General features: G+C 44.3%; 1 protein-coding gene across 2 annotated transcripts in view; it reads right to left on the bottom strand.

Moving 5' to 3' along the window:
• CERT1 (ceramide transporter 1) overlaps positions 1-15544 on the bottom strand; it is a 159175-nt gene that overhangs the window by 67297 nt on the left and 76334 nt on the right. The gene's annotated exons all lie outside the window — the stretch shown is intronic.

Genomic DNA, 15544 nt, shown 5'->3' with positions numbered 1-15544 from the left:
TTAGGTAAGCAGGCACAGTCCGCATGATGGATAAGTTAACAGTCACTGCTCAAAAATGAACAAATTGCCCATGGAAGTTGTATCATCAATCAATATACAGCATTAACACACTAATGTCTAATTACAATGCTGAACATCCAGATGCAATTTTATTAGAGTTCCACACACATACAGTAGCCTCGCAGTTACACTCAAAACTGACATTGTTAGTATACTGCAACACCATCTCCAGTTTTCTAGATCTCTTCATGGAATCCATTATCCCTTTCAGAAGTCTTTTTCATAACGATAGATGTGAAAGGCAACAAGCACATCATCAATAACTTCATGTGATTCTTCTTTGCTTGTCTAGGACTGGTGACAGCAGCAAAACAGATCAGGAAAGCAGCTTTCAGTAATACAACAGTAAATGTATTCAGACAATCACATTGCAGACCTCCATCACAGCACATAATGATTTGTCAGTTAAGTATTTCCTAAAGTGGGTCAATAATACTCCAGAATAAAGCATGCACTTATAGGTAACACTTCTACTTAAATAAAGCACGTTATTTCTTTCCTGGGTTTCCTCAATTGCTTTTGACGGTGCCTTGGCAGACTTGTTTTACCATATCAGTTGTCTCAATACAGATGCTTGTCCACCAAAGGAGATATTTTTCTTAGTCTGCATTATAAATTATCTACAAGCAATAGGCAACTCCTCACTTCCAAATATAGCCCTAGGAGTTTGGCAAAACAAACTGAGGAGGAATCCTAGCCATCTTCTCTAGAATGTTTTTATGTAAAATGCTACTATTGACTTCAGACTAAAAACTGAAGTATTAAAAGATGATCAAGAAAAAACAGCAAAAAGGCAAAAAAGAGAAAAGAAAACCTGGGGTGAAGGGAGATGGGGAAAAGAGCGAAGAAAAAAAAAAAGCAACGAAAATGGTAAAAATGGGGAAGAGCAAACAAAAAAAATTAATAAAAGGGAAATAGATGGAAGGAAGCTATGCTCAGGAATTCTGCAAATCCAGCCCCAGGTCTTTCATGCTAGGCACCCAGAAAGTGAGGAACACGATTAGTAGCCAAACTGTGAACATTTTGGTTTAAGTGACTTGCACCACACAAGAACTCTGTGGCAGAGCCAGGGATAGAAACCAATTCTCTTGGGTAGCCTTCAACTGCCTTAACTATAAGACCATTCTCTTCCCGCAGTTTATTGTCTCAGTAACGACACTTTCTAATTTTTGCAACAAATGAGGCAAGAATCCATCAGACATCATTCACTACACAAATCTGATGCTATGCAGTGAATTAGAGAGACCCTGAAAAAGAGATCTATGTGATCATGTAACTGAAGACTGTATCATAAAGCATATGCACAACACTGCATGGGTTTAAAATCACGCATTTCCTAACTTCTTAACTCAGCAATCTTGGAGTCCTTTTAAATGTAGTCTATATAATTTCCTGTTTTTCAAAAAGCAAACTGAAAAAACATTTTCCCCCCTGTAACTTGTATTGACCCTCTTAAGTCATCAGCAGGCTTAGAAGCTTCAGGTGCACAGCTCAGACTCCCAATTTGAGCTAATGGAGTAATTGACAGCAGTGTTTGGTAGGTTTCAAAGTAGCAGCCGTGTCAGTCTGTATCCTCAAAAAGAACAGGAGTACTTGTGGCACCTTAGAGACTGTTTGGTAGTCATCCATTTTTAAACCAGCAGGTCTAGATAGCTTACACCTAAGAGTTGGTGAGGAGAGCTCTGGCCCACTGATGTTCATTTTTAATAAATCTGTGAAGAGTGGGGCAATTCCAGAAGACTGGATGAATGCTAATGTTGGGTCAGTATTCAAAAAGGGCCAGCAGGATGACTTGGTTAACTACAGGCCAGTTAGCCAGACATCAATGCTGGGGAAAATAATGGAAAAGCGAATAAGCGATTCAAGTGAAATGAATTAAAGACAGTAATATAAATAATGGCAGTGAACATTATTTTACAGAAAATAGGGCGTGTCAAATTTTGAGAAGATTACAAGTTTATCTGATAAAGTAACTGCACAGATGTAATCTAGAAGTTAGTAAAGTATCTGACTTAGTGACGCATGCCATTCTGATAAAAAATTATTGTACAGTACTATTAATAAAGCACACACTAATGGATCAAGAACTAGCTAACTGACAGATTTCAAAAACCAATCCTCAATGGGAAATCAAATGGTGGTGTTCCTAGTGGGGTCCCATTGGGATTGGTACTAGGCCTAATACTATTCAACATTTTTATCAATAATATGAAAGTAAATAAATCACTGTTGATAAAACTGGTGGATGATAAAGATTGGCAGAGCGGTAATAAAGAAGACAGGGAAATCTTATAGAGCAGAGGTTCTCAAAATTTTCTTATTGCATACCCCGTTACAGATCTACCAGCTGCCTGAGTACCTCTACCCTTCTCATCACTGATACTTTGAGTGTTCTTAACACTACCTGTCTTTAGTCTTCCATCCATGATCGAGTTGGTGGGCAACTGAACCCACGCTTTACAGTGATGGGAGGTGAGGGCTCTGTACATCAATGTTTCAGTGTATCAATATTCTCATTGGTACATCTTTAAGTAAATTAACTACTGTACTTTATATAACAAATTCCCACAAAGTTTTAAAGCTTCGTCTGATTAGCCTATTATGAAAATGCAATAAATAAACAAACCCCCAATTACATAATTTCTCCCGCATACCCACCAGAGATGTGTCACATACCACAGTTTGGGAACCTCTGATGTAGAGCAATCTAGATTACTTGGTAAACTAGTCCCATTCAAACAAAATGTGTTTACAATACAATTACAATGTGTTTTACATAAATCTAGCAAGAAGGAATGCAGGCCATATCTACAGAATGGGGGACTATATCCTGGAAAACAGTGATTCTGAAAAACTTCTAGGGATTACAGTGATAAGCAACTGAACACGAGCTTCCAGTGCTTACTTTTCTACTAGTGTTCTCAGAAATGGTTAATTTTTTTTGCTGAAACTTTCAAAAAAAATTCAGTTTGAGGTACAATGATGGGGGTGTTCACCCCAAAGGGGTTAATGGAGGCCAGATAGGCCAATTAACCTATTTGCCTACAAAATGGGAGAATTAAGGCTGAGAGAAAAGCCCTAATCAGGGGAAGCTCACTTGTGTGGGAAAAGGCAGCACTTCTATAAAGCCAGGACCAGGTCATGAAGAAGGAGCACTGTGAGTTGCAAGGGGGAGAGAAGGAAGAGAGAGAGAGGGTGTGCAGCAGCAGGGAGCATCAGACCTGGAAAGAGCTGAATCCCGAGAGCAACCAGGGGCCTTTAGCGGCAACTAGACCCTGTGACAGGCAGACACCTGGCATGGAAAATTTCAGTCCAAACTGTTATAGTTTGGCCAAGCTATAAGCAACTGAACTCATACTTCTAATGAAAAGTGTTAGGTAACCTTGACTACAGGTATAACTACCAGCATCACCTATAAGAATAAATATTTAAATTGAATTTAGAGTGTCCACACAGGGCTCTGCACTGGTTCAACTAGGTCAGTTTAGATCTCTACTTTTCCCTTACCTTCAACCTCAAACAGGTTGAAGGCAAGGGATGTTCAGATTTAGTTCTTATTAAACTGAGGAAACCCTCTGATCATTATTTGTGCTTGCAACAATTTAGAGAGAGTATCCAGACACACTGGCATAAGTGTATTGGGGCATCCACATATAGTGCACCTTAGAGGCACTGCTGAACCAATCCTTTCAGAATATGTAAATAGCTAGACTGTCCTTCACCCAGCTGCTGAAGCCTCCAGCTGTGCCTCCTCTCACCTCTTCCAACTTTCTACAGGGTGATTTTATAAATACAAAAATCTGGTATAATGAAATCTGAAAAAACCAACAACGGTTACCTACCTTTAGTAACTACTGTTCTTCGAGATGTGTTGCTCATGCGCCTTCCATTCTAGTGTGCACGTGCCCACATGCACCACTGTTGGAGTTTTTTGCCTTAGTGGTATCCATAAGGCCATCTGTGGTGCCCTCTGGAGTGCTGCGCTCATGCGCCGGTATATGAGGTGCCACCAGCCCTATGCCCTCAGTTCCTTCTTACTGGCAACTCTGACAGAGGGGTACGAGGGCGGGTAATGGAATGGACATGAGCAACTGTCAAATATAAAGGGAAGGATAAACGCCTTTAAAATCCCTCCTGGCCAGAAGAAAAACCCTTTCACCTGTAAAGGATTAAGAAGCTAGGATAACCTCGCAGGCACCTGAACAAAATGACCAATGAGGACACAAGATACTTTCAAAGCTGGAGAGAGGAAGAAATAAAGGTTCTCTCTGTCTGTGTGATGCTTTGCCAGGAACAGAAAAGGAATGGAGTCTTAGAACTTAGTAAGTAATCTAGCTAAATGTGTGTTAGATTCGGTTTTGTTTAAATGGCTGATAAAATAAGCTGTGCTGTATGGAATGGATATTCCTGTTTCTGTGTTTTTTTGTAACTTAAGGTTTTGCCTAGAGGGACTCTCTATGTTTTGAATCGGATTACTCTGTAAGGTATTTACTATCCTGATTTTACAGAGGTGATTCTTTTACTTTTTTTCTTCAATTAAAATTCTTCTTCTAAGAACCTGATTGCTTTTTCATTGTTCTTAAGATCCAAGGGTTTGGGTCTGTGTTCACTTATGCAAATTGGTGAGGATTTTTATCAGGCCTTCCCCAGGAAAGGGGGTGTAGGGTTTGGGGAGGATTTTGGGGGGGAAAGACATTTCCAAGTGGGCTTTTTCCCTGTTATATATCTGTTAGACGCTTGGTGGTGGCAGCAATAAAGTCCAAGGGCAAAAGGTAAAATAGTTTGTACCTTGGGGAAGTTTTAACCTAAGCTGAAAAAAATAAGCTTAGGGGGGTTTTCATGCAGGTCCCCATATCTGTACCCTAGAGATCAGAGTGGGGAAGGAACATTGACAGCAACACACCTCAAAGAACAATTATGAAAGGTAGGTAACAGTTTTTCTTCAAGTGCTTGCTCATGTCGATTCCATTCTAGGTGACTCACAAGTGAAGTATCCTTGGAGGTAGGCTTGGAGTTCATAGTCGTGTGGCTTGCAATACTGCTCTACTGAAACCAGCATTGTCCTGCGCTTGCTGGGTGATCGTATAATGGGACGCAAACATGGGATGGACAACCAGGTACTCGCGCTGCAGATATCCTGAATCGGCATGTGGGCCAGGAAGGCAGCCGACAAGGCTTGCGCCCTGGTTGAATGGGAGGTTACGATGGTGGCATTTTCGCCTGTTCATAGCAAAACCCGATACAGGTAGTGATTCACGACAAAATTCTCTGAGCAGACACAGGAAGGGCCTTCATTCTATCTGCTACTGTGATTGAAGAGCTGCATCGACTTATAGCTTGGTCCTTTCGATATAAAAGACTATCGCTCTCCTGATGTCCAGAGAGAGTAGTCTGCGTTCCTCATCTGACTTATGAGGCTCTGGGAAAAAAAACCCATAAGTAAACGACCTGGTTAGTATGAAACTGCAAAACTACCTTGAGGCAGGAATGCTGGGTGCGGCCGCAGCTGAACTGTGTCCTTACAGAACACAGTGTAGGGAGGCTCCGAGGAGAGTGCTCTAATCTCAGAGACCCTATGGGCTGAAGTTATTGCCAACTTCCATGACAGCAGAAGGAGGGAACAAACAGCCAATGGCTCGAAGGGAGGACCCGTGAGCCTTGACAGTGCAAGATTCAGGTCCCAAGGAGGGACAGAGTCACGGACTTGAGAATAGAGCCACTCCAGACCTTTTAGAAACCAGACTGTCACGTCATGAGCAAAGACTGACCTGCCTTGGAACGGAGGGTGGAAGGTTAAAATAGCGGCCAAGAGAACCTTGATGGTTGAAAGAGACAAGCCCTGGAGCTTGAGATGCAGACGATAGTCCAGGATCAACTTTAGCGAGGCCTGTTCGGGACGAAGATCTTGGTCCGAAGCCCAACACGTGAACTGTTTTCATTTGTCCAGGTAGGTCACTCCAGTGGAGGGCTTCCTGCTGCCCAACAAGACCTATTAAACACAGGCCAAGCACTCCTGTTCCTCCGCATTCAAGCATGCAACAGCCAAGCTGTCAGGTGCAGAGCAGCCAGATTCAGGTGCAGTAGCCAGCTGTGTTTCTGGGAAGGCAGGCCCAGCCAGAGCGGCAGCTGTAGCAGAGCCGCTACTGAGAGGGGTCCAGCAGTGTGCCGAACCAATGTTGGCGATGCCAACCCGGAGATATCAAGATTACCCTCGCCTTGTCCTGCTTGATCTTCGTGAGGACTCTGTGGATTAATAGTGCTGGTGGGAAGGTGTACAGTAGAGACCACGGGAGCAAGAAGGCATCGGACAGCGAGCCTCTGTCGATCCTGCGAATTAAGCAGAATATGTGGCACTTCCTATTCTGTCTGGACAAGAATAAGTCCACCTGGGGAGTCCCCCACCCCTGGAGCCGACCACCTCTGGAGGGAGTGACCACTTGTGGTGAGACGAGACGGTCCTACTGAGGTGATCTGGTAACATGTTCCTGGCCCCCGAAAGGTACACCGCCACAAGATGAACGGCATGCTGCACACAAAAGACTCACAACCAGAGAGCTTCTCCTTGCTTGTTGATATAAAACATAGCAGCGGTATTGTCCATCAGGACCTGGACCACCTGGCCCTCAGGTGAAGCAGGAAAGCTAAGCGTAGCACTCAGAGCTCTGACATTTACAGAGAGATCAATCATCTTGCGACCAACGACCTTGTGTGCCGAGATTGCGGAAGTGAGCTCCGCAACCAAGGTCTTAGGCACTGGAGACCAGAGTTACAGATGGGGCCGTGATCAGACCTCCCTCCAACACAGAGCTGGGATCCAACCACCATTCCAGTCACTGTGTTCCAGCACCCTGACTACGCAGTCCAGATCATGCCTGGCGCCATACACTTTGTAAACACTCTCGGGGCAGATGAGAGGCTGAAAAGTAGTGCCGTGACATGGAAATGGCACTGGCCCACCGCAAAATGCAGGAACTGCCTCTGCCCCTAGAAAATGGAAATATGAAAGTATGCATCCTTCAAATTGAAAGCAGTGTACCTGTCTCCTGGATCCAAAGAGGGGATAATGGAGACTAGAGAGACCATGCAAACCTTCATCTTACTGAGATATTTTTTGAAGTGGCACAGATCCCAAAAGCAAAAGGGAGCTTCAGACCCATTCTGGATTAGGAAATAATTGGGAGTAGAACCCTTTCCCCTTCATGTCTCAAGGGACCTCCTTTACTGCTCCCACCTGCAGGAGGGCTTCCACCTTCTGAATGAGCAGTTGCTCATGAGAAGGGTCCCTAAAGGGGGCGAGGGAGGAAGGGGCAGTTGAGAACTGCAGAGTATAGCCCATGGACAGACACATTGCTGAGCACCCAACTGTCCAATATTATCTGAAAACATGCTGACAAAACGGACGGGGCACAATTGGTTGAGGAATAAGGTAGGAGTCAGATCCTAGAGTCCGACTGGAGCACCATCCTTGTGCGCACCATCAAACGCCTGTCTTGAACCCCCTTGATGTCTTGCAGGGCTGGACTGGGCAGGCAAATGGGAGGAAGAGGGGCAATGGTATTTTTAAACCCCCTTGTGTCTCCCTTTTCTTCTGAAGGTACTTTGCCCAGGAGGCCCCCAGGACCTGGGTGACCTGGCTGGAACCGCTTGAGGCCAAGAGAGCATAGCGTGGCCCGAGAGCCTTTCAGCCCACGCAGCCTCCCATCTGTCTGCTCCGAGAAGAGTGCATTCCCTTTGAATAGAAGGAGTACATTTCTTGGGACAGACCAGAGGACTGCAACCACAAACTGCGCCTCATCACTATGGCCGAGGCAACCACTCTGGCCGCTGAGTCAGCAGTGTCCCAGGCCATCTGGAGGGAGCCCCTCGTGACTGTCTTGCCCTCTTTCAGAATGGCCACAAACTCCTGGCCAACGTCCTGCATCAAGGAGTTCTTGAACCTATTGAGGGAGTCCCACAAATTAAAGTTATACCTCCCCAGCGAGGCCTGAGGGTTGGACACCCTGAACTGGAGACTGGCTGTTGAATAAATGTTTCGTCCAAAAAGGTCCCGTCTTCGTGTGTCCTTATTTTTAGGCATGGTGCTTGCCTGTCCCTTTCATTAGCCACTGAAACTACAAAAAAGCTGGGGCGGGGAGGGCGAATGCAGAGGTACTCAAGCCCCTTGGCAGGGACATAATATTTCTTTTCTGCCCGCTTGGACATGGGTGGGATGGAAGAAAGGGTTTGCCCCAATGTCTTAGCAATCTGTAATACCCCTTCATGAACTGGCAGAGCAACCCATGTCGGGGCTGCCGCCATCAAAACATCAAACAGGGTGTCCGATGGCTCCGCCAGTTCCTCAGTCTTCAGATCTAGATTGGATGTCACCCTATTAAGTAGGGCTTAGTGTTCCATCAAGTCCTCAGGAGGGCTTGCATGCAAGGGCCCCTCTACTGCCTTGTCCGGTGACAAGGATGACAATGGCACCATAGGGGGAGGGCCTGGGGCACTTTCCTCCATCAGGGAGGGTTCATGGGGCGTTTGCACCTGTCCTTCCATACCTGCATCGGACTCGGTGTCATGTTCTAACCTCAGTGCCAGCAGTGCAGGGGGATGCTTCTCCGAGGCAGCCAGGGAGGGGTGGTGAGAGTATGACACTGGCATCATAGGAGGCCCCATGGATTCCAACAGGGCCACTGAGTTGGCCAGTGGCCCTGCTGCCACGCTACCATCGTCAGTGCCACGCTGGACTCTGGAGCCCAAGGAGAACGCTGTTTCCATAGTGAGAGGCTGAACTCCCGCTCCGACCCAGACAAGTCATCCCTTGGGGAATGGGGTGTGTGTGTGTGGCATGGAGGCTTGCCTCTGTCGGCTGACCAGAGGAATGGAGGGCTGGTGCCGAGGCTCCCGTGACTGATGCCTCTCTGGGGAACAGTGCCAGGGCGATGGGGACCGGCACACTGACGGCTGTCCGGGGGACGAAGACCTGCAGTGGGACGTTGGTTGACACAAAGAGGGCTGGTACCAGGGATGCGGAGACCAGTGCCTCAATGTAGACAATCCGCACCTTGTTGGTGGGGACCGCGAGCGCAGTGCTGGTGACCTGGGATGTGTGGCCAGGGACTGTGGTTGCAGAGCCAGGGATTGTGGCCTCAGAGTCAGGGATCGACCCCTCTGCTCCACTGCCCTCTGAGGTGGGCTGGCTTGCCCTTTGTTTGGGGAGCCTTAGCTAAATCAGATGTTGCATGTGGTGTAGGTGGTGCCGGAAGGGCCATAAGGTTCCTAACTGCCTGGAAGACTTTGGGCGTCGAAGGCACTAACAAGTACTGGGGTCCCCTACCACTCCCAGGAGTCAGAGTTGGATCCCTGGGCAGGCTGAAGGGTCCAGTCAAGGAGGTACCCCCATGGATCTCAGGGGTGGGCAGGCAGCCTGAACAGGGTCCTTTGCCAGACACCCTATACCCCTCTATACTTGGACACCAGCAGGCGGGGGGTGGGGGGGGAGAGTAGGAAGGAGCGGTGCCGGGAGGAACTAGGTGCTGGCAGAGCACTCCGCACCAAATGCCTATGTACTATGCATTGACTCAGAGCAGGAAGGCTCAGACGCTGGGTGAAGTGTCTCTCTCGATGAAGAGAGCTTTAAGTGTTCTGTTCTTTTTGGATCCTCAGCTTAAAGTTCTTGCAGATTCTGTACTTCTTTCACGTACGACTCCCTCAAACACTTTAGGCAACTGCTGGGGGGGCCACTAACCAGCATAGGCTGACCGCATGAGGAACAAAGATTAAAGCCTGGAACCAGGGCATGCCCCGCAGCGGGACAAAGTCCCTGCTGGGACTCTAACTAAACAAAAACTTAACTAACTATCTGACACCTATGTACAAAAGAAACAGTCAAGAGGCTGTAAGAACCATTATCACACTTGCAAAGAAAGAGGAAGGCGCTTTGACCAATCATCACAGGCGGTAAGAAGGAACTGAGAGGGCATAGGGCCGGCGGTGCCTCATATACCGGTGCATTAGCGTGGCACTCCAGAGGGCGCCACAGCCAGCCCCTACGGATACCTCTAAGGCAAAATATTCTGACAACGGTGCACATGAGCAAACACACACCTAAAATGGAATCAACATGAGCAAGCACTCAAAGAACATGGGAATAGTGTAAAATAAATGGAATTTGGGATACAAAATGAATACCACAAGAGCCACTGCACTATCATGCATTAAGCAAACAGACTAGAATCATTTAATTTATTGAAGCAGCTGCAGAATTTCTAGTTTTCTGCATTAATGTTGTGAAAAGCAGCACATGTCACAGATTTGAGGAGTTCAATTTGCCACTGAGTATATTAAGCCTTGCTTATGGTTAAGGACAGTAAATGGGAAAAGCTATTTCTGACTAACAAGAATATATTCTGCATATTGAACATAAATGTTAATATTTTAAAGCAACTGTTTTGACTGTGGTCTTAGGATCACTTGTGGACAGGGTCGGAAAGTGTTTTTTTGCTTGCAGTTGCTAAACCATATTAAAAACTAAACATACATTAAATATTGGACACACGGCCAGAAAGGGTTAAGCAGCTTGCAGGCTAAATGACCGAGATTCAACCTTTAGAGAGTTAGAAAAGTATATAAATGGTAATTAGGGCCATTCCATGTTAGGTAGGCTAGAACTTTGCAATTCAAATCTGTATTGTTAAAGAATTAGGTGATACTAATCGTATGTGTTTATTTATATCTTGTTAGATGTTAGCCATGTAAACAGATCATTCCTGTCCATTACTATAGCTTTTGATTCAGAAATCAAAAGGAAATATTAACATTTAGAGGACACGTGAGTGAACTAATATCGTATATGTCTCTTTAAAGTTTGTGGTAAACAGAATATGAACTGCTTAATGGATAAATTACCCTATGTTAATCCATGCAGTTAATTACCGGTGATGTTTGGGAACCAGAAGATTACATCAAAGGTCTATTGTTCAGTCAAGGACCCTATGCTGCCCAGGAACTATACAAAAAAGTCTTGGGACCTGATCCTTTTTCTCTTGAATGTGCTTATGTTTTATCAGGGGAAGCAATGAGCTGCAAGATTGGGATCTCCAATTTAATTTGGAGTACCCTGGTATGGAACATAGAATTAATCCATAAATTTAGACCAAAGAACTCTTTGCAACTCTAAAGCTCACCATCTCTACTATGAAATTGATCTCAGAACTGTACTCATGGCTGTATGCATAATAATCATTTAATGAATAATCTTTTTTTCTTTTTAAATACATTTTAGTTTAGTTAATAAGAATTAGTTGTAAGCGTGTATTTGGGTAAGCTCTGAAATATTCATTAACCTGGGAGGTAATGTGCCTGGTCCTTTGGGAGTGGAAGAACTTTCATATTTGACTTGGAGGTTGGGAGGGAGCCCAAGGCTGGGTTGCTATAAGGAAACTGTGTTTTTTGCTTCTGTGCAACCAGTAAGGTATTATTGAAGGGGTTTTGTGCTGTCTTGGTAAATCTGAGTATTGAAATATCCACCAGCTTTGGGGATTGTCTGCCCAATTCTTTGCAGTTGCCCTACTTGAGTAACCTCAGTGTAGGCCCCACCCGAGACCCTGGTCACAATATCAAAAGCAGTTGGTTACATGGAAATGTGCGGTAGGTGTGATATGCAATTACAAATAGGATCGAAGGCTATTTATGATCATCAAGAATGGGCACAGAGGTCCCAAAGACAGCCTTAAAATGTGTCAGTTGAACCTGTTTTAAAGGACAGTTTCTATGAAGTGTCCATTAGATGGCATCAAAACATGCAGTGTGTCAGATAGGGTGCATAGTACAAAAAATAAGCTAGATATTAGCCAGTTCTATCCATATCAAGTGAGCAATAGAGAAAGACTTGAAGTGGAACACAGTTCTTTCAAACACTAGCAGGAAATGGAACATTGAAACTAACAGATCGGGGAGTAAGTTATAAAATACATTTTTAGATATTCAGCTATTGCTACATTTCCACTTCAAGTCTTTTTCTGTGTTGCTCTCTTGATATGGATAGTACTGGCTGATATCCAACTTGTTTTTATCCCTCAGAAGAACAACATTTCATCCGGACACACTGAACATTTTAATGCCATCTAGTGGACACCTCTTTGAAATGGTCTTCTAAAATGAGTTCACTAATTGACACATTTGAATGTATTCAAGATAGTTGTAGCCTGGTTGGTCCCAGGATATTAGAGCAACAAGATGGATGAGGTAATATCTTTTATTGGACAACTTCTGCTGGTGAGAGAGACAAGCAAGAGACACACAAAGCTCTTCTGCAGGTCTCACCAGCAGAAGCTGGTCCAATAAAAGAAATATATTACCTCACTCACTTTGTCTCTGACACATTTTAAGACTGTATACAGGACCTCCATGCCCATTCTTGATTACCACAACAGCCTTCAGTCCTTTTTGTAATTGCATATAATCCCTGTAGCACTTTTCCATGTAATCAATTGCTTTTGTTATTTAACATTTTTTTTAGCCTTTAATGTGGTTTAGCAGCTGGAAACAAACGAACAAACAAAAAGCACCTTCCGACCAGCCAGCTAGCTACAGACTAACAAGTTATCCTAAGACCACACTCAGAACAATTGCTCTAAAATATTAACATTTATGTGAAGTGGATGGCAATGAACCCCCACAAACTGTTTCATCACTACTTTAAATATGGATTTTTTGGTAAATATTTACCCTAATAGTTGTCTCTGCAAAGACAAAAAGTAAAAAAGCAAATATGCAATAATCAAGTGTTATGATAGGCATTCTTAAAATAGATAGATCAACAAAGGACTTTACAAGCAGTATAACTCTCTCAATAGGAGAGAAAAGGAGTACTAGTGGCACCTTAGAGACTAACAAATTTATTAGAGCATAAGCTTTCGTGAGCTACAGCTCTCTTCATCGGATGCATCAGAGCTGTAGCTCACGAAAGCTTATGCTCTAATAAATCTGTTAGTCTCTAAGGTGCCACAAGTACTCCTTTTCTTTTTACGGATACAGACTAACTCGGCTGCTACTCTGAAACCTGTCAATAGGAGAGGTCACACTTAAGAGTGGCTCTTTCCTCTACTAATGGGCAGACCTAAGAGGTGTGCGTGTTTACTGCAGCCATTGAGCTAAGAAACCTGGTACTTCAGGTCATGCAGGAGAAAAATGCTTTCAGATCCGAGGTACTGGAAGATAATTAGATGGCATTTCTGTTCAAAAACAGTTAAGGATACCTCAGTGCAGCACCCTCCCACTGCCACGCAATATAAAGCATTGTGGAACAAAGGAATTGGTATATCCTTAAGTCTTAGTAATGGAAACGCATAGGCAGAAAAAGCAATTGAAATATCAACACATTTGAAGAGCTAAAAAGAGACAAATAAGAGCATTTAAATGATCTTAAATTAAGACTAGTAGCTGAGAACTTAAACGCGAATCCTAGTGATGATTGCACCTGGTGATATTCTAAACAAAAGAGCTTGCAACTGTTTCCACTGCTTCACAGACAACAGATATTCTAAGCTTCAGAGTGATGTTTGGGTTTATTGTGTCCACTAGTGGTGCTGATTTGTGTGAGAGTTGAGTTGTGCTGGGAGAGTTGTGTGGATTTGTGCAGATGGGGTCTGTGCTGCAGTGAAGGGCTGTGTGTTTGGCATCGTGTGTGGTGGTTGTGTCATCCTTTGGGTGGCTGTGTTGCAAACTGGATGCTGATTTGTGTGAGTGGCGACTGAGGGTGTGTGCTGCAGTGAGGGGCTAGGTTTCAGGTTGCGTGTGTTGGTTGTGTTGTGCGTGGGTTGTTTTGTGCTGGAAGAGATGTCTGCATGGCAAATGAGATGTGTGCACTGTGGTAAGGGACAGTGTTTGGTTAATATGGATGCTAGTTTTGTGTGTGTGTGACCCTATGCCCCATATTCTTCAGAGATATGATGATATGAATATGGCATAACTAAGCTATATTTTATGGAAGATGGGTCATGTTAGATATCATTGGAAATGTTATGATTTACTGAATGTGATTATCCTGTTTGTATGTATCATTATATATCAATTACAAAAGTGCTTGCACCTGGGGAATGCCCAGACAGTAGGCAATCAGCCTGGATGGGCCATTAGGAAGGACAATAGGACTTTGAAGATGCTAATCTCCCTCCTTCCTGAGAAGTTTCCTGGGATGCTGCTTTAACACTTCAATGTCAGGTGACCATGTCACCTGGTACTAGACTCCATCTTGGACATCTAGTGTATTTCCATTAAGAGGGGGTGTGGGTCAAACTGGGAAACAAAGGATTCCTGCCATATGCAAATCCTGTTTAAGGCTGGGAAGTGAGTTAAGCTTGGCTCTTCTCCACTGCCTTCCTGCCCAAGAAGGAAGACTGCTGCAAACATCTGAAAAAACAAAGGGCCTAAACTGGGGGGAATAGGGGCTGAGCCCAGACGAGAAAGGTCAGCCTATGAAGGGTATAGCTGGAGATTTAAGCTGCAACTAGTGCAGTTTACGTTCAAGAAACTCTGCAACCTGCATAAAACAACATTTAGGGTGAAAAATTACTATTTGTAGCCAATTTCTTTAATGTATTAGTCTAGTTTGCATGTTTTATTTGCTCAGTAATCTGCTTTAATCTGTTTGCTATCCCTTATAATCACTTAAAACCTACCTTTTGCAGTTAATAAACTTGTTTTTTTGTTTATTTTAAAACCTAGTTTGTGCAATTCATAACTGGGGGGAGGGACAAAAAGCTGTGCACATCTTCCTCCACATTTAGGGAGGAAGTGAATTTCATGAGTTTACGCGGTATAGATCTCTATATAGCGCAAGACAATATATCTTTGTGTTTACAATCCAGAGGGTCTCCTCACCTGAGTGCTGGGAAATTCCCTGAGCCGAGTCTTCCTACATAGAGCTGATTGCAGACTCTGTGCGATTCTACGGGGCGGGGTGGGTGAGAGAGACACAGCGGGACAAGGTGAGGGAGCCCAGGCTGGTGGAACAGGCAGGCTCAGTGGGACCCCAGCACATCAAATGGCACCCCGGAAAGGGGGTCCAACCCATCAGAGGGTGGGTGTGTTCTGCTGGGAGAACTGTGCCCGCTGCATGGGTGTTACAGTTGGACCAAATAATCCACAGTATGTGCAGTCTTCCTCAAGCAACACACACCACTGTTGCATGCAAATTAGCTTAGAGTAAGGGTGGTAATTAGCTGATTTACCTCTGATATTACAATGGTCTAGAACTCTTGGCATGGCATAGATGCATGACTTACTGTAGCTGTATATGATACAGGTCTAATTTGTAAAGTCAAAAACACCTGAGAACTTTAAAATTAGATGGTAACAGACCACAAAACCAATTGATGATTCAATGTGGTGATATTCTAAACAAGAATACCTGTCAGCTATGCTTGTAACTGTTATCACTTCACAATGACTCAGACATTTTAGGCTTCAGAGTGACAATCCTGGAAATTTATATAAAAAC

This window comes from Caretta caretta, chromosome 5, assembly GCF_965140235.1.
Source record: "Caretta caretta isolate rCarCar2 chromosome 5, rCarCar1.hap1, whole genome shotgun sequence".
Lineage (NCBI taxonomy): Eukaryota > Metazoa > Chordata > Testudines > Cheloniidae > Caretta > Caretta caretta.
This window is presented reverse-complemented; position numbering and strand designations above follow the sequence as displayed.